This window comes from Bufo bufo, chromosome 2, assembly GCF_905171765.1.
Source record: "Bufo bufo chromosome 2, aBufBuf1.1, whole genome shotgun sequence".
NCBI lineage: Eukaryota > Metazoa > Chordata > Amphibia > Anura > Bufonidae > Bufo > Bufo bufo.
The window spans coordinates 679,883,554-679,909,813 of record NC_053390.1 but is presented as its reverse complement, the minus strand read 5'-3'; the positions used below and the strand labels follow the sequence as shown (position 1 = coordinate 679,909,813).

The 26,260-nt window shown below is 40.4% G+C and overlaps 1 protein-coding gene across 3 annotated transcripts in view; it reads right to left on the bottom strand.

Annotated features, from left to right (window-relative positions):
• Positions 1-26,260, bottom strand: part of PALLD (palladin, cytoskeletal associated protein) — a 366,817-nt gene that overhangs the window by 240,134 nt on the left and 100,423 nt on the right. The window contains exon 1 of one of the 3 annotated variants that reach the window (XM_040418649.1): positions 5,650-5,835. The exons of the other annotated variants lie outside the window; for them this stretch is intronic. The gene's annotated coding sequence lies outside the window, so the exon portion shown is untranslated. Of the gene's footprint in view, positions 1-5,649; positions 5,836-26,260 lie in introns of those variants that run through there. 3 annotated transcript variants of the gene reach the window in all.

Sequence of the window (26,260 nt, the reverse complement as noted above, 5' to 3'; positions counted from 1 at the left end):
TATTCGTTCAGAAATTTCTTTCTGTGTCTTACCCTCTTGCTTGAGGGTGTCAATGATGGCCTTCTGGACAGCAGTCAGGTCGGCAGTCTTACCCATGTTTGCGGTTTTGAGTAATGAACCAGGCTGGGAGTTTTTAAAAGCCTCAGGAATCTTTTGCAGGTGTTTAGAGTTAATTAGTTGATTCAGATGATTAGGTTAATAGCTCGTTTAGAGAACCTTTTCATGATATGCAAATTTTTTGAGATAGGAATTTTGGGTTTTCATGAGCTGTATGCCAAAATCATCAATATTAAAACAAGAAAAGGCTTGAACTACTTCAGTTGTGTGTAATGAATCTAAAATATATGAAAGTCTAATGTTTATCAGTACATTACAGAAAATAATGAACTTTATCACAATATGCTAATTTTTTGAAAAGGACCTGTATATTGTGTTCACAGAAGCAGAAAATATAATATTCCTTTAAGATTCATTATATGGATGTGAGTTAAGCTCAATGACACAGCAGACACAACAGAAAGCATAGAGTTAAACTGTTGGTACTGCCCAGGAGTCTTGACCAATCATAGCCAGCTTTGCACTGAGCAGAAATCTTGGCCAATCACAGCCAGCCTCACACACAGCCTGTGTGGGAAATCCCCTAGCTGAAATGATTATTCACCAGAGAGAGGAGCTGAACAGACACACAGTTCTAGTCAGAGTCCAGTTTTATGGGAACAAGAGGCCAAAATAGGTATTTAGAACAGTTATATAAGTTCCTATTGTTAATGTAGTGATTAGAACTGTATACTGAACTAGTTATGTGTGTATTTTATAGTTCCACCAAACAACTTGCAAACGAACTACAAATTGCGACCAAATTGCATAAAAGAATCTGCAAACTGCTCAAAGCAATTGTATAGAGCAAACTGCAAACCAAGTAGAGCAAATAGAACTATTGGTTGAACCTCAGATATATCTCTCAAAGAGGTCATAAAGGGCTTAAAAAACTTAAAGTGAGAGTACAGATACTCAAGAGAGAAATATATCCACCATTTTATGTTGAATGACAAGATTGAACAGTTGAACCACCATCTTATGCATACCGCCATTTTGTGATACTTTATTCAACAAGTGTTATGTACATGGACTAGTGTTATATATGAAGAAAAGTTGAAGTTAATAAAGAAGTTATTTCAAGCATTTGGTGTGCTATTTAAACCTACTGCTTCCATAGAACGGTGCTAGAGGAATTACAGAGTAATAGACAGTCTGGTTAGACTAAAAGTCAGAGATACCAAAATTCTTCTAATGCCACAGTGCAAAAGGCACTTCATAGTGCTGCGCCTGCCAAACCCTTTAATATAAAAAACACCGCTCACTTGTCTGTGGATCCCGTCTATGCGCCATTCCCGAACGTTTCTGGTCCCTGCAGGACTAGGACAGAAGTGACTTGGTCCCATGACTATCACAGGCCTCAGCGTTAGCTTGTAAGGGATGTGTCACAGCGGTGAGTTTACATGCTGTGTAATGCATATACAGAAATGCACTTTCTGATGATCGGTGTAACATTAAGTACTGGGACCACACCACAAATGACCTCATTTTGCAATGACATGTTATTGGCAGTAATATGGCCGGCACATAAAAAAAATCTTGTAGATAAATTTTGTATCTGTTTATTTTAGTTAATTACATTGAAAAATATAGGGGCTGATTTATCAGAGTGTTTTTGGCAACGTTTTGGAGTAAACTGCAACATTTCCCGTTATCAGTGAGTTACTACTGGCCTATGTGTGCTAGGCGCCTAGTGCGACAGTGTTAGTAGTTCAGTTTTGTGGACCTGTCATGCATATAAGTTGTTTAAAGTTTATATATAAGTTTAAAGTGTTCCTGTATTTTTGGAAAAAATGTTATGTTATAGAGACATATCAAAAGTTTTGATTGGTGAGGGTCCGAGTGCTCAGACCACCACTGATCAGTAGAACGGGGAGAGAGACTGAATCGAGACTATACACTTGCTAATGAGTCCATCTTCTGCAGAGGGGAGAGAGCATGCGCTCGTGTGAGCACTTCTCTCTCCTCGTTCTAGCAATCAGTAGGGGTCTCAGCACTCATACCCCTACTAATGAATACTTTGGATATGTATCTATCAAAAGTTTTCCCAAAATACAGTAACACTGTAAAGGAGTTATCTAGTAATTTATATTGATGACCTATGCCCTGGATAGGTCATCAGTATCAGATCGTCGGGGGTCCTGGGGGTCAGCTGTTAGAAGAGACCGGCGCTCCATGAATGCTGCGGCCTCTTCCTAGGCCATGAGACATCACTGTACATTCGTCACGTGCTATTTGCAGCTCAGTCCCATTGAAGTCAATGGGTCTGAGCTGCAATATCAAGAACAGATCTCCGGTGAGCACGGTGGCTCCCTGAAACAGCTAATCGGCAGGAGTGCCACGACTCAGACCTCTCCAATGTGATAATAATGACCCATCCTGAGGATAGGTCATTATACATTCCTGGATAAGCCCATTAAGGGCTCATGCACATGACCGTGTTTTGGCCTGGCCCGTGCTGCGGACCGCAAATTGCAGTCCGCAATGCACGGGCACCGACCGTGGGGCCGGAGCTTGAATGAGGTCCGCGATCTACATCTGACGGTCAAGTGAATGGGTCCGCATCCGTGATGCGGGGTGCACACGACCAGTGCCCGTGTATTGCCGACCCGCTGTATGCGGATCCGCAATATGGCCATGGCCGGGCAACGGCCGTGTGCATGAGCCCTAAGTCTTATTTATCAAGTGATGCATAAGGGGACTCCGCTCCTGACCTGATGTGGAGGGAGAAAATATGGCAGAATATAATTCTGCAACTGCTCTAAATTTATCAAGCAGCGTGAGCACAGTCAGTTACCTTTATACAAATGCAATTATTTAAAGACATACTCCAATTTTTTACCTGTTGATAATTCAGCCCCGTGGTCTTTGCGAATACTGGCTTATTTATGAACTTCTAAATTTTTTAAATTTATTCAATGAAATCTATCTGTATAGCGCCACCTGCTGTTTGCCCTTTTTCTAAATTCTTTGTCCAGCTTGCTGAGGTTGACATATATGCTCAGTTCCATGCCAACAGCTGCAGCAGAAAGGACATGCCCTCCCCCCAGAGACAGTGCATTCCCCCCTGAGCTACCAGCTAGAAATAAATCTAGCAGAACAATTGGAGCAGTAAATGTGGAGATCTCTGGATCCATGTGAGGTACAGGGCTGCTTCTGGCTTTGTTAGAAAGAGACATATACTGGATGGTCAAATTCAAATCCAGCCGGCACTCGACTCAAACGTTCACATTGCAGCGGGAAGGAGCAAACTCCACATGGAACGTATGACGAAATCCTGGCAGCAGTCTCTTGCTTCCAAGTATATTCCTTTATTTCATATTTAATGAAATAAAATAATATACTTGGAAGCAAGCCACGGCTGCCGGGATTTCTTCATATGTACTGTATGGTGTCTGATCTCCATTTTTTATATTAATCATGGGATAACCCCTTTAACTGGTAATGTATCTGGTATAATGGGGGGGGGGGGGGCACCATTCCTGACCCAATGTCACAAAATCACCATGGACAATCGATGTCTTTGATTATGTGGTAGTAGCACTTAGAGACGTTGCAGTGCTAGCAGTCTTTGCTGGGTTCCTTTAACATTTCAGTAAACCGCCTGATTGATGAAATAGGTTCCTATCGGTCAGAATAAATCATTCTGCTCGCAGAGGTGTCGCGGTTATATAATCCAGAACGGCTTTTCTTATAGCCGGCTTTAGCCCCGCGCCTTTTAATGCAAGGGACAATCAAATATCAACAACCTTCCAGGAGATCAAAGCGACGGAGGCGTACAGACAAGTGCTGCGTATCTGCCTTGTACATACAATCCCAGTGACAGATGCTGTTCCCAGTAAACCAGTCCAGACCAGCCAGTAAGCTCACATGCTGTACATCCACCTGTTAAGCAGCAGACTGACATGTAATGCCGCCTGTCGTGCCCTGATCAGTCTGTAACCTCTCCTGACAGGTGTACCCAGCTGATAATGTTAGCCAGGTCACCGAGTGAGGGCAACGCTCTGCTGCCAGGCAGTCATTATACTCTCTATATACATAGAATGAGATGGCGGAATTTGGCGCACGGACTGCTACCTTTACACAAACAGACATATTTAAAGGCACACTCCAGTTTTTCCTCTGTTGAGAAATTAGCCCCATTTTTATCTGATATTGGACCAGACAAGGAGAGCAATGGCTATATACGCTACAGCCTAGTCAGACCCTAGTGCCCTTCATTGAGGCATTATGATGAATTTTTCAGTCCTCTTAAAAAGCTGTCCTATTTGGAAAGTGTCAAGATCGCACCTCCGCGGAGTAAGGAGAGCTTGAAGGGTCACTAAGTTTTGGTAAAACTTTTGATATGTGATAAAGACGTATCCAAAGTTATGATTGGTGAGCGTCTGAGCGCTGAGACCCCCACCGATCGCTGGAACGAGGAGAGAGAAGTGCGTGCATATTGTGCTCTCTCTCTTCGTTGAAAGGAATGGACTCCATAGAAAGTCTGTGGGCCGGTCTTGATCCCGTCCTCTGCTGTGAGGAGAGTGAGCGCGATATGCGAGGGCTTCTCTCTCCTCGATCTAGTGATCTGTGGGCTTCTCCGCGCTCAGACCCTCACAGATCAAAACTAATTATATGTCTCTATGACCTATCAAAACTCAGTGACCCTTTAAAATAAAGTAGTAGGGGGGTCCTCCTTAGCTAGAAGGTTTAATAGAGAGACACTTATCTCTACTCAGTCTATTCGGAGATATAACAAGGAAATGCACAAAGTAGACAAGCCCTATAAATATATCGCTGAAACATAATAAAAACAGGAGGTTTTCCAGGTTTGAAAAATTTCAGAGACTGGCGATTATTCCTCTGATTACTGAATTCATACATAGCGAATAACTCCGCCAAACAATTGAAAAAATAACAAGGAAAAAATAATAATCCAATATTTAGGATCTGATCAAATGACACACAATAGAAACATTAAATCTGAATGTTATGGATTGCCAAATATGTGACATGATTATCATCATAAACACGCCGCCAAGAAATCAAGGGATTTCCGATCCGCCATCATTAGTGGTCCTATCTACCTAATGTCCCTGATCCCCGGACGAGCAGTGGGCAGTACATGAGATCCTGGTGTTAATGATTGACAGCCACGTCCCCTCCTGTGTGACAGCACTGTTGTCACCTACACTGAGAAAACAACCTACAGCCAGAAATAGACGGGAATATCACATACACTCAACCAAAAACAAACAAACTAATAATAACTGGACGGATAACCAAGAAGATCCCGCCGCATATATGGGTGTCACGTTTCATTCATTAATTTGCACAAGTGCCCAGACAGATTTAGTTATTCAAACCGTAGTGCAAATGAAGGTTGTATTAGCAATGCACATACAGTATGTAGCAGAGATGAGTTTGCCTTTTGGCAGGACTCATCATGATATCCTGATCTGCGCTTTCTTATAGGGGTTTAGGTGGACCTAACAGTGAAGAAACATAGGATAAAGTCTTCCCTATGGACTAAGAAGAAGTAGAAGCCCTGGCTGTAAAGCTGTCACTCACCAGAGCTGGAGCAGTAGGCACAGTCTGAAGGAGCTTGCAGCTTCACAATGTGCAGAGTGAAGTAGAAATCCCAGCAGTCACATTCCAGGCAGTCACATGTAGACAGACCTTCTCCCAACTCCTCCAGATCCCACACAACAAAGACTCCTGCCCGGGAAGGAGGAGGAAGTCGTGTGCTAGTCCTCTCCTGGCTACATGTGAGGAGGGCAGGCACTGCTGTGTGTTTGGAGCCAGGGTGTGTATTTTGGGGAGGAATGCTAACAACCAAAAATAACACTCACTGTCATCTTCCCTCAGTTCCTCCTCCCTTCTATCTGCTGTGTGGACCTACCATTGTCTGGGGATTTCAATGGGCTCCTGCAGTCAGAGAAGGGCAAGGAATGCACTGCCAGACTGGAGAGGTAAATTCAAAGTTCTGCCATCTGCTTTTAACATGGACGGCTTCCCGTTACTAGCCTCATGAGCTTACAGTCCAAATCCATACTGGTGATCTAAAGACCATTCACACAAAGCAAATGTCAGCAATGTCACCTCTCCTGACATGTCTGTTTAACGTATTCGGCAGCATCTATTCTTATTACTTTGTGTCGCGCCATTCCTCTATTATTCCTGATAGATGTTTATTAAAAAAAGGTATGACTGGGTGTTACCAGTTGGGGGGTGGTGTGCCTGCACTATCCAGTTCGTGCTGTCAATGGATGTGCAGGGACACCCTCACAATTGACGGACATTTATTGCAGATTGTTGGCAGTTCTTTACTTTATTTTGCACCGTTCCTGTATTATTCCCACTAGAAGTTTATTAATAGAGGTACAACTAGGTGTTACCACTTGGGGGTGGTGCGTCTACACTATCCAGTTCGTGCTGTCAATGGATGTGAAGGGACACCCTCACAACTGATGGACCTTTATTGCTGATTCCTGGTCATTCAGAAACTATGAGTAGGAATAATGGGGGAATGGCACAATATATGATAGTTATATGAAGGATGGTATGCGAGTAGTTACTAAAACAGACTTGGGAGAGATGAAAGGTTCTCTATAAAGATATGTCATTATATCTAATGAGCAACATATCCAGGCATGCAATTTTTTCTGAATTACAGAGAACCTGTCACTATGAAAATGCAATGTAATCTACAGGCAGCATGTTATAGAGCAGGAAGAGCTGAGAAGAGTGATATGTAGTATCCCTTGTGAAGAAGCCACGGCGAAACATGCTGGGGATGGTTGAAGGCCCAATGAATTACTATATTCTGCCACATAGTAAGCATTGGGACCTTATTAGAGAACCATTATTTGGCGATCGTCATTCTCACAGAAAACATTAACTCATACACTCCATCACGAAAACGGTGCTCAATACCTGTTAAGTCGCCTATGATACAGTAATATAATACATCCAATGGAATACTCTTTCCAGAATTAACCTGTATATAACTTAATATCTCTTGCCAGTATCTGACAGGCTTGGGGCAACGTCAGCAAAGGTGTATCCAGTCTGCCCCCTCCTGATTACACTTAGGACATTTATCTGTGTCCCTCAATTTCATTGCAGTATAGCCTTTGTATAAACGTAAACTAAATCATTCTATGGTCAACGTTTGGTAACGTTTGATCGGTAACCTACATAACTTCGCCCATTCCTCCTCCGATAGCAAACCCCCTTTGGCCCATTTTTCTTTGAGGGAGACTAGATGACCCTCCCTCTGTATCACTGCTCTATATAACTTGGAAGTGGCCCCTTTAGCAGTGTTAATCCCTACAATCTCATCCAACAAAGGACAAGTCTGTATCAGGATCCTAGGGTTATTCTTATTCTAATTAATGGCCTGAATTAGTACAATGTCATATAGCCTATGTGCTTCTTTGTACATCGTGGAATGTTATTAACCACCCAGGTTTATTATATAATTGAGAAGGAAAGAAGAACCCCCTCCTTGTCCAGAATTTTTTCGTTTCCACATTACCTTTAACCTTTAGGAAAGTATTATCCCATAATGGTACTGTGGGTATAGAGCCTGGTATCGCTCCCTCCTTCCTCACCCAATTCCAAGTCTTATGGACCCTCTTAAATATATATATTTGATATATATATTTCCTGAAAAAACCTGCCTCCACTAATTGTATTAAAGAATAAATCTTTCAAACTTTTATTTAAGAAAAAATCTCTCCTGCTTATATTAAATAATTCCTCCCAAAAAAAATCAATATTTTAACTGGGATGACAGAAAATAAATCCTAAAGTTAGGCCTAGTCCTCCATGTAGTTCTTCCATTTGACTATTTATTTTTTGAATGCACTTATATAGCGCTATTACATTCCGCAGCGCTTTACAGACATTAGCGTCACATTGTCCCTATCAGTATGTCTTTGGAGTGTGGGAGGAAACCGGATTGCCCAGAGGAAACGCATGCAAACACAGGGAGAACATAGAAAACTCCATTTGACAATCTACCATTTGTAACCTTGATGGTTTACCCCTCCATATTAGCAACCCTAACATAGCATCTACTGTATAGATTTAAATATACCATCATTAATACACATGGGGGAATTAGAAAAGATATGTAAGGCTACTTTCACACTTGCGCTTGATCGGATCCGTTCTGAACGGATCCGATCATATTAATGCAGACGGAGGCTCCGTTCAGTACGGATCCGTCTGCATTAATAACTTAGAAAAATTTCTAAGTGCGAAATTAGCCTGAGCGGATCCGTTCAGACTTTCAATGTAAAGTCAATGGGGGACGGATCCGCTTGAAGATTGAGCCATATGGTGTCATCTTCAAGCGGATCCGTTCCCATTGACTTACATTGTAAGTCTGGACGGATCCGCACGCCTCCGCACGGCCAGGCGGACACCCGAACGCTGCAAGCAGCGTTCAGCTGTCCGCCTGGCCGTGCGGAGGCGAGCGGAGCGGAGGCTGAACGCCGCCAGACTGATGCAGTCTGAGCGGATCCGCATCCATTCAGACTGCATCAGGGCTGGACGGAAGCGTTCTGCTCCGCTCGTGAGCCCTTTCAAACGGAGCTCACGAGCGGACAGCAGAACGCTAGTGTGAAAGTAGCCTAAGAGGCGTGATAACAAAACTGTCTTATGTTATTTTATCCGCAAACATTGAGGGTTACATACTGCCCCGGGTCACTACTTATATTAATTCCCAAATATTTAAAATGGGCCCCGGAGGGAATTACTTTAAGACCAAAAGAGTCCTGTAGATGTTTACCTAACGGCATACAGATCAATTTATCTCAGTAGAGGCAATGAATTTATCCAAAATAATACACATTCTAATGACTTTGATGAATGTTTTAAAAATAGTAATACATCAGCAGCATATAATGAGATTTTCTCTGGCTCCTGTTGAAGTTCGAACCCTTTTATATTGTGATCCTGCCTTTGCTAGAGGTTCCATTATAATCGCAAACAAAAGAAGGGACAATGGGCATCCCTGCCCCCCTTTTTATCACAAAAGGCGATGAAACCGCATTGTTCGACTTCACTCTTGCCACCGGTTCATTATATAATATCTTGACCCACTTAACAAACCAGTAACCAAAGATGAGGCCATTCTGTGCTATCAAAGGCTTTAGATAGTACATAATAGTACATAAGGCCGAAAAAAGACATTTGTCCATCCAGTTCGGCCTGTTATCCTGCAAGTTGATCCAGAGGAAGGCAAAAAAAACCTGTGAGGTAGAAGCCAATTTTCCTCACTTTAGGGGAATAAAAAATTCCTTCCCGACTCCAATCAGGCAATCAGAATAACTCCCTGGATCAACGACCCCTCTCTAGTAGCTATAGCCTGTAATAATATTACGCTCTAGAAATACGTCCAGGCCCCTCTTGAATTCCTTTATTGTACTCACCATCACCACCTCCTCAGGCAGAGAGTTCCATAGTCTCACTGCTCTTACCGTAAAGAATGCTCTTCTATGTTTGTGTACAAACCTTCTTTCCTCCAGACGCAGAGGATGTCCCCTCGTCACAGTCACAGTCCTGGGAATAAATAGCTGATGGGATAGATCTCTGTACTGACCCCTGATATATTTATACATAGTAATTAGATCTCCCCTCAGTCGTCTTTTTTCTAACGTGAATAACCCTAATTTTGATAATCTTTCAGGGTAGTGTAGTTGCCCCATTCCAGTTATTACTTTAGTTGCCCTCCTCTGGACCCTCTCCAGCTCTGCTATGTCTGCCTTGTTTAAAGATAGAAATGACATGTCATCCTGAACTGAACTAAACCCTTTACACATCTGTAGATTCAAATAAAGGCGACGCAAATTATAATTAATTGACCTATTAGACCATTCTGGTCTTTATGTATAATTACTGGAATAACCTTAACCAACCGATTGGCAAAGACCTTAGCCAATAACTTTGAATCAGAATTCATAAGTGATTTAGGTCTATAATACCCCATATCCTCCTGTGGTTTCCCGGTTTTAGAATAGGAATAATCAATGCCTCACGCTGTGGTTTATTGTTAGCAAAAACTTCCTCTATTGTTATAAAGTAAAAAGGAAGTATTAAGTCCTGATGCTTACACCAAATTTCAAATGGTATTCTATCTATTCCTGGGGATTTATTTGAGGGAGAGCTTAAAGGGGTTCCCCGGGCTTTTAATAGTGATGACTTATCCAAAGTATAGGTCATCAGTATCAGATCGGTGGTACGACACCCAGTACCACCGCCAATCAGCTGTATGAGGAGACGGCGCGCAGTGCTCACGTGCTGTCGCCCTTCTCTCTTCCTGTCCGCTGCTGCGGTCTATGGTCGTTGACATAGACAGCAGCAGAAGATAGGTCATCAATAGTAAAAAAAAAACTTTAACAACATCTCTTTGAGCTCCTGTAACATGACTGGGGCCACTAACACTCGAACTTGTATTAATGGTATCCAGAAACTCCTTAATTTCATATAAGTCAAGCCCTCTTGATTCCTGATCTTTAATCAGAAATATTAAATATTTGCCCGCTATACCAGTGTTCTTAAATCTTCTCTGCTTTTGATTCATATAGCTTTCAAACACCTGATTTTCCAAAAATATATCATGTTCCAGCTGTGCCCCTCTAAAGTCCCGTAGCTCTTCTGGTCCCCCCTTACATATATAATTGGCCTCTGAAGCCTTCAGCCTTTTCAATAAATGATCCTTCCTATGATTTATTTCCTTGTCAGGATGTTTAATTTTACTATAATAAACTCCCCTTATATAAGCTTTAAGTGCTTCCCATACCATAACTTTAGACGTAGAACCTATATTATTCTCTAAAAAAAACTTTATTTCTCTATGTGTTCTGGATTTATTCTATCTAATCAACCATAAAGTACTATTCCCACTTGACTCGGCTACAGAAACAGACATTGGGGAATGGTCTGAAAGGCCCCTGGTTTCGTATTTAACTGTAGAAATCAAAGTTAACATAGAATCATTAACAAATATCAGATCAATCCTAGATCAGGTTCTCTCTTTATAGGTGTTTAGTTTTCATCTCAGGTCACAAGTGGCCAACGATTTTGCCATCACAGACCACAATGCAAGTCGCATGCAGCTGCAATTTTCCTACGACTTTGAAATCACATCTCTAAAAAAGTCATGTGACAACACAGGGCATAGAGCAGTCTAAGACCTACTGACAATAGTACATAAATCCTTTGCAATATACCATAAAATAACGCCTTCTTGACCAGCACAGTACATGTATGACGCTGACCCGGACTTTAAAAATGGCGCCCGCTCACGAGCGGAGCGGACGCCATAGCTGCCAGGTGCCTACTGTTTTAAACAGCACCTGGGACTCATGTCGTGACTGGCCTTAATGCCGATCGTGGACTTGTAACCCTTCAGATGCCGTGGTCAAATGTGACCATGGCATCTGTACAACCAAGGTGAGGATCGGGGGAGCCGAATGCAGTGTGCTGCAGCATCTGTCCTCCAAAGTGACATGAGGCTTCCGCACATTACTTCCTATGGACCCCCTGCCTGTGGCAGGGCTCCATAGTAATGCAGTGTATTTCTCATACACTCCAATGCTAATGCATTGGAGTATATGAGAGAAGCAATCTGATGATTGCTTGTTACAGTTCCCTATAGGAACTATAAAAAATATTAAAAGTTTTAAAAAAATTTAATTCGAATCCCACCCTTTCCCCAAAATGTTAATAAAATATGTAGACAATAAAAAAATAAGTATCATGGCCAAACCTGTGTGCGAAAATGCCCGAACTAGTAACATATCCCATACTGCAAATGTTGAAATGGAAGAAAAGTCAAAATGACCGATTCAACGTTTTTTGGTCCCTTCACCTCCCACAAAAAATTGAATAAAAAGGGATGAAAATGTCCAACACACTCCAACATGATATTAATAAAAAATAGAGATCGCCCTGCAAAAAAGAAGCCCTCACACAGCTCCTTAGATGTAACTTAAAAAAAGGGGTCAGAATGCAATGCAAAGAAAATATAATTTTTTTCCCAATTTTTTTTTCAGTATTAAAACACAAGAAAAACTATATAAGTAGAGTAGTACATGTATAGAACACCTGCTGCTGACTCTGGATCAGTCTTTTATATGTCAATACTCGTCCTGTTCCCCTGCTGTGTGCCCACAAATCAACCATGAAATGCATTGATAGGACTCCTGTGCATGCGCACATAATGGAGAGGACTCCAGGAGAAGTCCTCTCTATACATCTCATGGCAGGTTTATGGGAGCATTGAAGGGGTTTGAGGGTGAGTATCAACATACAAGTTAGAGAGAGTTCACATCATCGTTTCGTTTTCCGTTCTTCTGATTCATCAAAAGGACCAAAAAATAAAAATTTGTATCCTGTTGCACATTTGGCATCTCTTTGAGCCATTTCCATCTGAGATCGTTTTAGTTAAGACGGAAAAAAAAGTACTGCAAGCAGGCTATTTTTTTATGTCTAAAAAACATATGCCAAATATGCAACAGGATCCATTTTTTTCCACAGGATCCATTTTTTTTTTTCTTCTGTTCTTCACGGATCAGAAGAACAGAAAATGAAACAGAGATGTGAACTCTCCCTTACTGATCTGGAGTCAGCAGCAGATGTTTTGTACATGTATTATTATACTTAATAGAGCTTGCCGGAGGACTCAGATTCCCTTTAACCCTTTCATGGCCAAGGGTCATTGATGCCCCAGTGTCCAGGTCAAAATTTACAAATCTGACATGCGTCACTTTATGTGGTAATAGCTTTGGAACACTTTTATTAATCCAAGCCATTCTGAGATTGTTTTCTTGTGACACATTGTACTTTATGATAGTCATAAATATGAGTTAATATATTTCACCTTTATTTATGAAAAAATCCCAAATTTACCCAAAATTTTTAAACATTCGCAATTTTCAAAATATCAATTTCTCTGCTTTTAAAGCAGAAAGTGATACCTCATAAAATATTTATTACGCAACATTCCCCTATATGTCTACTTTATGTTGGCATCATTTTGGAAATGTAATTTTATTTTTTGGGGACGTTAGAAGGCTTAGAAGTTTAGAAGCAATTCTTAAAATGTTTAAGAAAATTTCCAAAACCCACTTTTTAAGGACCAGTTCAGGTCTGAAGTCACTTTGTGGAGCTACATAGTGGAAACCCCCCATAAATGACCCCATTGTAGAAACTACACCCTTCAAGTTACTGAAAACTGATTTTACAAACTTTGTTAACCCTTTAGGTGTTCCACAAGAATGAAATGAAAAATGAGATAAAATTACTAAATTTCACTTTTTTAGCAGATTTTCCATTTTATTGAGGGTTAACAGCCAAACAAAACTCAATATTTATTACCTTGATTCTGCGGTTTACAGAAGCACCCCACATTTGGTCGTAAACTGTAGTGATGAGCGGCAGGGGTCATATTTGAATTTGCAATATTTTGCAAATATTTTGTAGAATATTCGGCGAATATTTGCGAATTCGAATATTCATTATATTCTACGATTTTTTTACTCGAAAAATCGACAAGGTAATGATCGCATAATATGCAAATTTTCTTAATGCGAATTTTCATAATGCACATTTTTATGGCGAATGTTTCAATTGCCGAGCAAAAACATGATTCCTCCCTGCTTCTTGCTTGTGGGCCAATGAGTCATAGCACTATTTCGAATATATTAGTTTTTTCAAATATTCGTAATATGTCTACTTTCTTTGTTTGTTTATTTCAGTTTTACATAATAAAGCATTTTTAAAAAAGAAAATATGTTTTTGTGTGTCCATTTTCTGAACGCCATAATATTTTTTTCTGCCAATCGTCTTGTGCAGGGGCTCGTTTTTTGCAGAAGGGGTTCAGGTTTTTATTGGTACTATTTTTGGGTACATAGGATTTTTTGATCATTCATTATTACACTTTATGGGGTTTTGGAACAGTTTTTGGAACAGTTTTATTTATTTATTTTTACAGCGTTCATCTGAGGGGTTAGTTCATGTGACAGTTTTATAGAGCAGATCATTACGAATGTGGCAATACCTAATATGTATACTTTTTCTTATTTATTTAAGTGTTACACAATAATAGCATTTTTGAAACCCAAAAAAAATCTGTTTTAGTGTCTCCATAGTCTGAGAGCCATAGCTTTTTTATTTTTTGGGCGATTGTCTTAAATAGGGTATCTTTTTTGCGGGATGAGGTGATGGTTTGATTGGTACTATTAAGGGGGCATACGCCTTTTTGATCGCTTGGTGTTGCACTTTTTGTGATGTAAGGTGACAAAAATTGCTTTTTTGGCACAGTTTTTTTTAATGGTGTTTACATGAGGGGTTAGGTCATGTGATATTTTTATCGAGCATGTTGTTACGGATGCGGCGATACCTAATATGTACACTTTTTTTTATTTATTTCACTTTAACACAATAATAGCATATTTGAAAAAAAAAAATGATGTTTTAGTGCCTCCATGTTTTGAGAGCTATATATATATATTTTTTTTGCGATTTTCTTATGTAGAGTCTCATTTTTTGTGGGATGAGGTGACTGTTTTATTGTTCCATTTTGTTTGACATACGCCTTTTTTTTTGCGCTTGGTGCTGCACTTTTTGTGATGTAAGGTGACAAAAATGGCTTTTTTGGCAGTGTTTTTATATTATTATTTTTTTTACGGTGTTCACCTGAGGGGTTAGGTCATGTGAAATTTTTATCGAGCATGTTGTTACGGACGCGGCGATTCCTAATATGTATACTTTTTAAATTTATTTCACTTTAACACAATAATAGCATATTTGAAATAAAAAAAATGATATTTTAGTGTCTCCATGTTCTGAGAGGTATAGTTTTTTGTTTTTTTTTGCGATTTTCTTATGTAGGGTCTCATTTTTTGCGGGTTGAGGTGACGGTTTTATTAATACCATTTTGTTTATCAGGGGCAGGATACATGTATGGGGGGACCACATCAAGGGCAGGCGGGGACAGATGGCGGAGGCAGGGCTCACAGGGGGAGGGGTGGGAGGCGCACAGGGGGGGTACATATCGGGGGGCACAGGACACATTACCTGATTTCAGGCTCTGATCTGCAGAGAGCAGATCAGAGCCTGGAACAGGCACTTTTACACTTCCACGATCCGATTGGTTAGTTTGCACAGACTAACCAATCGGATCGATTGCCGGCAAGGGACCACTCTGATTGGTCCCTTGCCGGCATTACTGCACTGTATGCTGTCCGTGACAGCAGCAGTGCAGGGACAGAAGCTTTAATCCAAGCGCTTTACAGCGCTTGGATTAAAGAGCTGCCATGACGTCTATACACGTGTTAGCTGCACAGGGTATGTGCAGCTACATCGTACAGTACAGACCAAAAGTTTGGACACACCTTCTCATTCAAAGAGTTTTCTTTATTTTCATGACTATGCAAATTGTAGATTCACATTGAAGGCATCAAAACTATGAATTAACACATGTGGAATTATATACATAACAAACAAGTCCGAAACAACTGAAAATATGTCATATTCTAGGTTCTTCAAAGTAACCACCTTTTGCTTTGATTACTGCTTTGCACACTCTTGGCATTCTCTTGATGAGCTTCAATAGGTAGTCCCCTGAAATGGTTTTCACTTCACAGGTGTGCCCTGTCAGGTTTAATAAGAGGGATTTCTTGCCTTATAAATGGGGTTGGGACCATCAGTTGCGTTGAGGAGAAGTCAGGTGGATACACAGCTGATAGTCCTACTGAATAGACTGTTAGCTGCTTTTTTCTTGCCATAACACAAATTCTAAGTAAAGAAAAACGATTGGCCATCATTACTTTAAGAAATGAAGGTCAGTCAGTCAGCCGAAAAATTGGGAAAACTTTGAAAGTAAGGGCTATTTGACCATGAAGGAGAGTGATGGGGTGCTGCGCCAGATGACCTGGCCTCCACAGTCCCCGGACCTGAACCCAATCAAGATGGTTTAGGGTGAGCTGGACCGCAGAGTGAAGGCAAAAGGGCCAACAAGTGCTAAGCATCTCTGGGAACTCCTTCAAGACTGTTGGAAGACCATTTCAGGGGACTACCTCTTGAAGCTCATCAAGAGAATGCCAAGAGTGTGCAAAGCAGTAATCAAAGCAAAAGGTGGCTACTTTGAAGAACCTAGAATATGACATATTTTCAGTTGTTTCACACTTGTTTGTTATGTATATAATTCCACATGTGTTAATTCATAGTTTTGATGCCTTCATAGTCATGAAAATAAAGAAAACTCTTTGAATGAGAAGGTGTGTCCAAACTTTTGGTCTGTACTGTATATAGCCGTATGGCAGTCGGGAAGGGGTTAAAGACCACATGTAAATATAAAATAAAATAAAATAATGCATGTGCTTTTCTGGGTAAATTATAAAAAATTTTGGAGACCCTGGTCTATTAGATTTCACACATAGACCTATAACTACTAGGGTCAATGCTCTTAGACAGTATTATAAACTGCACCAAAATTTGGCACAAATAGCTTGAGTTTAGAACAAACTGGAGCATTTTTGGTGCAATTTGGCACATCTAATATTTGAGAAATCCTCTGCACTTAGCTTGCCAAGGGAGCATGGTTTACCATAAAAGGGCTATGGCCTAATATGCAACATTTAGCTCCAAAATTGCATCACCATTTTGGCTTAACAATTCTGTCTGAAGCTAAGACAACCAATAGTTGGTAGAGGTGAATGGAAAAGTGGCTGTGCTTGCACGGTGTCCTCTCCATTCACTTCTATGGAAGTTCTGGAAATAGCTAGCGCGTTTGCTTGCCTCTTGTCAGTACTCCCATAGAAATGGACTCTCCTTTACATTGGGTGCCCCATTGCAGAGGTGGGACCTGCACCTATCTGACAAATTGTAGCATTCCCTAGCGATATGCCACCAATGTAAGAAATGGGACAACCCCTACAACTAACTATAATGTACTATAACATCTGGATACAGCACCAAAATACAAAAAAGAGTGCTCAACAGATTACCACTTCAATTATAGGAAATCTAGACTGAAACACATGAGACAGCTTGGGAAAATGAAGAACAGGTTAGGCTACTTTCACACTAGCGTTTTGGCTTTCCATTTGTGAGATCCGTTCAGGGCTCTCAGAAATGGTCCAAAACAGATCAGTTTTACCCTAATGCATTCTGAATGGAAAAGGATCCGCTCAGAATGCATCAGTTTGCCTCCGATCAGTCTCCATTCTGCTCTGGAGGCGAACACCAAAATGCTGCTGCTTGACGAAACTGAGCCAAACGGCACACAATGTAAGTCAATGGGGACGGATCAGTTTTCTCTGACACAATCTGGCACAATAGAAAACGGATCCGTCTCCCATTGACTTTCAATGGAGTTCATGATGGATCCGTCATGGCTAAAGAAGACATAATACAACCGGATCCGTTCATGACGGATGCATGCAGTTGTATTATTGTAACGGAAGCGTTTTTGCAGATCCATGACGGATCTGCAAAAAAACGCTAGTGTGAAAGTAGCCTTAAACTATTCTGGGAAACAAATCCAGACCATAAATGTGAAACATCTACTACACATTTGCTTGAACTGTAAGTTCCCACAGTTTAGCAATTATGTTCACACATACAGTAACATGTCAGTTTGGGAGTGAAAGTATAATGTTCTTCATTCAAGGATTTATGTGAAGGGTGAAATTAAGCATTTATTATAGGCCCAAAGCATTTTTACAACAGGTTTTAATTTTCCTTGTCTTATTGTCACTCACTGTGGTCATTTTTGTAATTACACTTTCTAATTGAAAAACACATCATGACTATATGTAGAAGGTAAATACATCTGAATTGCCCCTGTAATACTTGAATTACCAGGGTAGCTGCCTATTCTGTATCACATTTATTATGAGGCACACCTCACTGATGATGCAGCCTAGGTGCTACATGGCCAGTGAGGCACATCAGAGGACTCTAGGGCTGAAGATACAGTGGATTAGCTCATTCTGCTCCTCTCTTAATGCTGTGTAGATTCACAACTGTAACATTTACAGGAATGGAGCAACCTTCCACATGAATGGTCCAACACAGATCCACCAGGAAACTGCTAAGACAGGAATAACCCCACCGGATCACAAGGAAAAAGCAAGTTCCCACTGAGCCAACAGGAACTGGTAGGCTGCTTGGAAAAAGGATCAGAAAAGGTTGCTATTGGCCTGCTGGGAATTGCAAGACCACCAAGGGTCTGCTGAGTTTTTCTTGTTTACCACAGCTTCTATGCATATAGAAAGAAATAACTTTGCTTAGCTTCCTATCAGCTAAGAGTGGTCCAACCCTTGTTGGCCTGCATGCATCAGACTTGGTTCTCCAGCTATTGATTCTTGATTGGATTGATTGAGATGTGGAGAATTTGGTGGCCTAGTCAACACCTTGAATGCTTTGCCATGTTCATCAAACCATTCCTGATCAGTTTTTGCACTGTGGGTTGGTGTGTTATCCTGCTGAATGAGGTCACTGCCATTAGGAAATATTGTTGTCATGAAGGTATGGATACACTTGGTCTTAAACAATGTTCAGGTAGGTGGTAAATGTCAAAGTAAGATATACACGAATGCATGGACTCAATGTTTCTCTTCAGACCATTTCCCAGAGCATCAGACTACCTCCACCAGGTCACCAGCTTGCCTTCTAACCACATGACATATTGATCTATTCCCCAGGTAAGAGATGCACAAGCACATAGCTGTACACTTGATGGTAAAGAAAACATAATTCATGAGACTATGCCACGTTCTTCCATTTCTCCCTGGTCCAGCTTTGATGCTAATGTTCCCATTGTAGGTACTATTTGACAAGGGTCAGAATATGGTACTTCTGACCAGTTTGTAGCTATGCAGCCCCATGCGCCATAAATGGCAATGCACTTTGTGTTCTGGCACATTTCTATGATAGCCAGCCTTACCTTTCTCGGCAATTTGTATTACAGTAGCTTTTCTTTGTGATTGAACCAGATAGATTAGCCTTTGCTTCCCACAGCATCAATAAACCTTGGATGCCAATGATCTTGTTCCTTTGTGTCCCTTCTTGGACCACTTTTGGTAGGTACTAACCACTGCATACCGGGAACACCCCATAGGACCTGCCATTTTTGAGATGCTCTTACCCAGTATTCTAGCCATTATCAGAGATGCTCAAAGATACTTATTCTTGCCCATTTTTCCTCCACCAAACACATCAGCTTCCTGAACTAATTACTTACTTCTGCCTACTATATCTCATCCCATGACAGGTGCGGTTGTCACAATATAATCAATGTTATTCATATTACATATCAGTGGTGTTAATGCTTTGGCTCATTGGTGTATCAGCTTTTAAAACAGGGTCAACAACATCACAGAAAACTTGAACCTACAGTCTCCACAACCCCTGTATACAATACACAACTGCTCAGCGCTTTCATCCATAATGAAGTTGTGAAGTGGGTTAATATTGATGACCTATCCTCAGGATAGGTCATCAATATCAGGTTGGCAGGGTTCCAACTCACAGCACCCCCTGCTGATCAGCTGTTTAAATGGGTAGCAGCGCTTTTACAAGCACCACTTCTTCATCTAAATTACATGCACATTGTCTTAGAGGCAGCACAGATTATTTACAACTTCTCGTCCCATTTAAGTGAATGGAACGAGCAGTTGTAATTGTACTGCACAACCTCTTTAATGGAATCCTGCGTTCCATAATCTCACTAATTCGCTGCTTTGTGAACACCATTGATTTAGCCCTGCCTTTCATCCTAGACATTACCATTTCTTGTTTCCCTCACATAAAAACCTTTCTCAAAGCCTACAAAAATGCTAATGCATGTCCTCATCATCTCCTGCCTAGACTACTGCAACATTCTTCTCAGTGGTCTCCCATCTAAAACTCTCGCTGCCCTCTAATCCATCCTGAATTCTGCTGCCTGATTAATCTGTAAGAGGATTGGAAATCAGCCTCGTCCCTCTTACAAGGAACACTTTATTCTTTACAGTAATGGTTGCTATTGGTTAGCGGATTGGCCATAGACTCTACAGGGACATTTCCAGGTGGGCCTTTTTGATGCTGCTGGGGCAGTTTATTGCCTTGCACTGAGATATTTGGCTCTGTTGGGGCGATATTTTGTGCCACAATATGGTATTGCTGGCCTTACATACTTGTCAATTTGGACCCACCTACAACATAGGGCCACCTTCAGTTTTTTTCTAGGGCCACTTTAAGTTCTCAGTCCACCCCTGTTCACAAGCTACTATAATGTTACAAGCTACTGTACTGTCCAGGTGCAGTAGGGACAGCTGCAATGCTTCATCTCAGCTTTCATGATACCTTCTGTATGAGTACAACATGGAGGAAGAGGGGAAATAATAAGGTTAAATGCAGTTTCACCTGAGTTAATTAGGTGTTAGTAGTTTGGCACAATTGAATTATTAGGTTACAAGTACAGCTAGGCTTTAAAGACTTTTTTTTATTAAGCATCCAAAATTAGATTTGGTTACGATTCAGAAAAAAAGAAAAGAATGCTTTGAATGGCCACTTTGGGATGTGCTCTTAAGTGAGCTGAAGTCTAATCTACATGGAAAAAACTCAAAGCCTATATGGGGTAGAGCAGGAATGCAGTAATAGGATATGATCCATATGTTACCGTTGGGACGTCTCTCATTCTGCTGTTCTATATTCTAATTTCCTGCAACAAGGGCAAAGATCGGTTAGACCTGCTTCAAAGTCAGAAAACAGTTTTTTAAATTAATTCTTGGCTAGAAATGCAAGATATCAGCAGTGTACCTTATATAGAAGTACTTTTAATGTAAATATTCAGAGCTATTACTTTTAATGTTATTTCAGGGTCCAGTAATGCCAGTCATAAATAGTAAACCATCTGATAAGCTATTTTTGATTTGCACTAAATTCTCCATGTTTAGTATGGACTCTAATTTCTATAATTGTAAGCAGAACCAAAGTTTTATTGAGCAAAAATACTTTTTGTGTGATAACTGTACACAGTGACCATCAGACAACGCCAGAGGAACATTTTATGTCTTATTATCTATTATTATTATGACATTTATTTCTCTAAATGTACTTCTTTTGCATGAATCTTGGAATACACATTGCAACATTGACTTGACTTGGGATCACAATCTGATTCTCACAGGATTCTTACTTTACTGTAATTACAAACTTGTAATGGATTGTCAGAATGCAGATGATGGATGGTCTTGCTGCCATATGTTTAATGTCACAAAACATAGTAACATATTCCTTACAGCCCAGTTTGGCCAGTAATGACAACTGTACATATCTGCCAAGAAGCAAATAAGTAATTCTCATATGTACAAGGAATGATATCCCATAGGTTCCAGATGATGTTCTTCCTTCTACAGAAGAGACAGCTTTATTCGTGCCACGGCCAGAAAGTCAATATACAAGTAGGACCAAAACCTGTTCCTTAACTTTCTCATAAACCCTAACTAAACTATAAAATGTCTTTAAGAAAAATCGCAAACAATGAAAGTATCATATTCCTAGTTTGAAGAGGCACAGCTCCTTGGCAGATATACAATACTGTGCAAAAAGTGGAAGGTGTGGAAAAAATGCTGAAGAGTAAGAATGCTTTCAAAAATAGAAGTGTTAATAGTTTATTTATTATTAGGGATGAGCGAACCCGAACTGTATAGTTCGGGTTCGTACCGAATTTTGGGGTGTCCGTGACACGGACCCGAACATTTTCGTAAAAGTCCGTGTTCGGGTTCGGTATTCGGCGCTTTCTTGGCGCTTTTTGAAAGGCTGCAAAGCAGCCAATCAACAAGCGTCATACTACTTGGCCCAAGAGGCCATCACAGCCATGCCTACTATTGGCATGGCTGTGATTGGCCAGTGCAGCATGTGACCCAGCCTCTATTTAAGCTGGAGTCACATAGCGCCGCACGTCACTCTGCTATGATCAGTGTAGGGAGAGGTTGCAGCTGCGACGTTAGGGCGAGATTAGGCAGATTAACTCCTCCAAAAGACTTCATTCTGTGATCGATCTGCAGCTGTGGATCATTGAAGTGCTATTATTGACTTGCTCACTTTTTTGAGGCTGCCCAGAGCGTTTTTAGATCACTTTTTTTCTGGGGTGATCGGCGGCCATTTTGTGACTTGTGGTGCGCCAGCACAAGCTATCACCAAGTGTATTTAACCATCGATAGTGTGGTTATTTTGTGCTATATCCTACATCAGCTGCAGGCTGAGCCTGTGTCACCGAAGTGCATTTAACCATCAACAGTCTGGTTATTTTTTGGCCATATACTACATCAGCTGCAGGCTGAGCCTGTGTCACCCAAGTGCATTTAACCATCAACAGTCTGAATATTTTTTGGCCATATACTACATCTGGTGCAGGCTGAGCCTGTGTCACCCAAGTGCATTTAACCATCAACAGTGTGGTTATTTTTTGGCCATATATTACATCAGGGGCAAGTTGAGCCTGTCACCCAGCGCCTAAAAAATAGACCTGACATTTCTATTCAACCAAATCTGTACTGTTTTAGCTGGTCAAGTTATTTGTAGTGACCGTAAAAGCACACTTTTTTTTCTGGGTTGAAAAACTATTGCCAAATTTGCCATTCTCAAAATAACTAGTTTCTGGTATTTGAGGCCTACTTGAAATCTATCCCAAAAAGGATATCTTACATTGAAGGTGCTAATAGTGTCATTCAGAAAAACCTAAGACACACGCTAGCGTGCAGAGAGAAGTCTGATTCTGTGATTAAACCTATACCTGTCACACAGCGCAAAAAAAAAAACAGGTCTCACATCTCTATTCAACCAAATCTGCACTGTTTTAGCTGGTCAAGTTATTTGTAGTGACCGTAAAAGCACACTTTTTGTTCTGGGTGGAAAAACCATTCCCAAATTTGCCATTCTCAAAATAACTAGTTTCTGGTATTTGAGGCCTACTTGAAATCTATCCCAAAAAGAATATCTTACATTGAAGGTACTGATAGTGTCATTCAGAAAAACCTAAGACACACGCTAGCGTGCAGAGAGAAGTCTGATTCTGTGATTAAACCTATACCTGTCACACAGCGCAAAAAAAAAACAGGTCTCACATCTCTATTCAACCAAATCTGCACTTTTTTAGCTGGTCAAGTTATTTGTAGTGACCGTAAAAGCACACTTTTTGTTCTGGGTGGAAAAACCATTCCCAAATTTGCCATTCTCAAAATAACTAGTTTCTGGTATTTGAGGCCTACTTGAAATCTATCCCAAAAAGAATATCTTACATTGAAGGTACTGATAGTGTCATTCAGAAAAACCTAAGACACACGCTAGCGTGCTGATAGAAGTCTGATTCTGTGATTAAACCTATACCTGTCACACAGCGCAAAAAAAAACAGGCCTCACATCTCTATTTAACCAAATCTGTACTGTTTTAGCTGGTCAAGTTATTTGTAGTGACCGTAAAAGCACACTTTTTTTTCTGGGTTGAAAAACCATTCCCAAATTTGCCATTCTCAAAATAACTAGTTTCTGGTATTTGAGGCCTACTTGAAATCTATCCCAAAAAGAATATCTTACATTGAAGGTACTGATAGTGTCATTCAGAAAAACCTAAGACACACGCTAGCGTGCTGATAGAAGTCTGATTCTGTGATTAAACCTATACCTATCACACAGCGCAAAAAAAACAGGTCTCACATCTCTATTCAACCAAATCTGCACTGTTTTAGCTGGTCAAGTTATTTGTAGTGACCGTAAAAGCACACTTTTTGTTCTGGGTTGAAAAACCATTCCCAAACTTGCCATTCTCAAAATAACTAGTTTCTGGTATTTGAGGCCTACTTGAAATCTATCCCAAAAAGAATATCTTACATTGAAGGTACTGATAGTGTCATTCAGAAAAACCTAAGACACACGCTACCGTGCAGATAAAAGTCTGATTCTGTGATTAAACCTATACCTGTCACACAGCGCAAAAAAAACCAGGCCTCACATCTCTATTTAACCAAATCTGTACTGTTTTAGCTGGTCAAGTTATTTGTAGTGACCGTAAAAGCACACTTTTTTTTCTGGGTTGAAAAACCATTCCCAAATTTGCCATTCTCAAATAACTAGTTTCTGGTATTTGAGGCCTACTTGAAATCTATCCCAAAAAGAATATCTTACATTGAAGGTACTGATAGTGTCATTCAGAAAAACCTAAGACACACGCTAGCGTGCTGATAGAAGTCTGATTCTGTGATTAAACCTATACCTGTCACACAGCGCAAAAAAAAACAGGTCTCACATCTCTATTCAACCAAATCTGCACTGTTTTAGCTGGTCAAGTTATTTGTAGTGACCGTAAAAGCACACTTTTTGTTCTGGGTTGAAAAACTATTCCCACATTTGCCATTCTCAAAATAACTAGTTTCTGGTATTTGAGGCCTACTTGAAATCTATCCCAAAAAGGATATCTTACATTGAAGGTACTGATAGTGTCATTCAGAAAAACCTAAGACACATGCTACCGTGCAGATAGAAGTCTGATTCTGAGATTAAACCTTAACCTGTCACACAGTGCAAAAAAAAAACAGGTCTCACATTTCTATTCAAGCAAATCTGTACTGTTTAATCTGGTCAAGTTATTTGTAGCGACCGTAAAAGCCCTATTTTTTTTCTGGGTTGAAAAACTATTCCCCAATTTGCCATTCTCAAAATAACTAGTTTCTGGTATTTGAGGCCTACTTGAAATCTATCCCAAAAAGGATATCTTACATTGAAGGTACTGATAGTGTCATTCAGAAAAACCTAAGACACACGCTACCGTGCAGATAGAAGTCTGATTCTGAGATTAAACCTTAACCTGTCACACAGTGCAAAAAAAAACAGGTCTCACATTTCTATTCAAGCAAATCTGTACTGTTTAATCTGGTCAAGTTATTTGTAGCGACCGTAAAAGCCCTATTTTTTTTCTGGGTTGAAAAACTATTCCCCAATTTGCCATTCTCAAAATAACTAGTTTCTGGTATTTGAGGCCTACTTGAAATCTATCCCAAAAAGGATATCTTACATTGAAAGTACTGATAGTGTCATTCAGAAAAACCTAAGACACACGCTACCGTGCAGATAGAAGTCTGATTCTGAGATTAAACCTTAACCTGTCCCACAGTGCAAAAAAAAACAGGTCTCACATTTCTATTCAAGCAAATCTGTACTGTTTTAGCTGGTCAAGTTATTTGTAGCGACCGTAAAAGCCCTATTTTTTTTCTGGGTTGAAAAACTATTCCCAAATTTGCCATTCTTAAAATAACTAGTTTCTGGTATTTGAGGCCTACTTGAAATCTATCCCAAAAAGGATATCTTACATTGAAGGTACTGATAGTGTCATTCAGAAAAACCTAAGACACACGCTAGCGTGCAGATAGAAGTCTGTTTCTGTGATTAAACCTATACCTGTCACACAGCGCAAAAAAAAAACAGGTCTCACATCTCTATTCAACCAAATCTGCACTGTTTTAGCTGGTCAAGTTATTTGTAGTGACCGTAAAAGCACACTTTTTGTTCTGGGTTGAAAAACCATTCCCAAATTTGCCATTCTCAAAATAACTAGTTTCTGGTATTTGAGGCCTACTTGAAATCTATCCCAAAAAGGATATCTTACATTGAAGGTACTGATAGTGTCATTCAGAAAAACCTAAGACACACGCTACCGTGCAGATAGAAGTCTGATTCTGAGATTAAACCTTAACCTGTCACACAGTGCAAAAAAAAACAGGTCTCACATTTCTATTCAAGCAAATCTGTACTGTTTTAACTGGTCAAGTTATTTGTAGTGACCGTAAAAGCACACTTTTTGTTCTGGGTTGAAAAAACATTCCCAAATTTGCCATTCTCAAAATAACTAGTTTCTGGTATTTGAGGCCTACTTGAAATCTATCCCAAAAAGGATATCTTACATTGAAGGTACTGATAGTGTCATTCAGAAAAACCTAAGACACACGCTACCGTGCAGATAGAAGTCTGATTCTGAGATTAAACCTTAACCTGTCCCACAGTGCAAAAAAAAAACAGGTCTCACATTTCTATTCAATGGTCTGCCGGGTGTTCACTCCAAGGTCATGGAAGTCACGCCTGCGGCCACCCCGTTCTCCGAGGGATATGTCCTGAAATCCAGCTG